The sequence below is a fragment of the Excalfactoria chinensis genome, chromosome 1 (assembly GCF_039878825.1).
Source record: "Excalfactoria chinensis isolate bCotChi1 chromosome 1, bCotChi1.hap2, whole genome shotgun sequence".
Lineage (NCBI taxonomy): Eukaryota > Metazoa > Chordata > Aves > Galliformes > Phasianidae > Excalfactoria > Excalfactoria chinensis.
The window spans coordinates 181,593,449-181,594,582 of record NC_092825.1 but is presented as its reverse complement, the minus strand read 5'-3'; positions in this window follow the sequence as shown (position 1 = coordinate 181,594,582).

Below are 1,134 nucleotides of genomic sequence, written 5' to 3'. Positions count from 1 at the left end.
AAATGCAAGTCTTGGGAGAAGATTTTGAAGGAAATCCCATATCATCCCTTTACTCTACCAAATCCTCATTCCTTTGGACATGAGCCGCTATAAAAGGGATATTAAAATTAATATTCAGAGGGAGGTGGAATTATCATCCTTAATGTGTGTGCCACACAATTCATAGAATGAATCACAGAACCACAGACCGGTTTGTGTTGGAAGGGATATTAAAATCCATCAGGCTCCAACATGGACAAGGATAACTTCTGTAGACCAAGATTCCCAAAGTCCCATCCAACATGGCTCAGGGCACTGCCAGGGGTGGGGCATCTTCCAGTCCTGTGGGCAGCCTGTGCCAGTGCCTCATCATTGTAAAATTTCCATGCATAGGGTAGGAGATATCTGATCAAATTGCATTCCTCAGCATGGCCCCTTCATTCAGAATATTGGCATCCATCTTCTTTTTGTAATTCATGTAGAGGAAAACTGTGATGTGCTTCTAAAGGGAGCCACGGGAGAAAGAAAGTGAGCTGCCCTACAAGAAACTCTGCAACAAACACAAAGGCAGCTCAGAGCAACTGGAGGGATCTGGCCACTGATGTTGGAAAGACAAATCCTGTTCTCTGTGTCCAAAAGGGAGGATTCTCATAGGAAACTCATTGCTCTCTCCAACACCCTGGAAGGTGGTTGTAGTCAGGTGGGAGGTCAGCCTCCTCCCCCAAGTAACAGTGACAGGATGAGAGGTAATGATGTTAGGTTGCATTAGTGGAGGCTCAGATTGGGTACTAGGGGAAATTTCTCTTCCAAAAGAGTGGTAATGCATTGGCACAGGCTGCCCAGGGAGGTGGTGAAGTCATCATCCCTGGAGGTGTTCTAGAGCCATGGAGATGTGGCACTGAGGGGCATGGTCAGTTGGCATGGTGGGGGTGAGTTGGGGTTGGACTTGGGAATCTTAGTGGTCTTTTCCAACCTTAATGATTAAAGGATTCTATGACTAAGAGGCCTTCCAGTCACCACATCAAACCAACGATGTGTGCTGAAAATTACTAAAGAAACAGCATGCCACGGGGAAGAAAGTAGGATAGGTGAGTTGGAGAAGGGTTGGTGGGTGGCTTGAGGTGGACTGAAGATGATTTGACAGTGATGGAAACC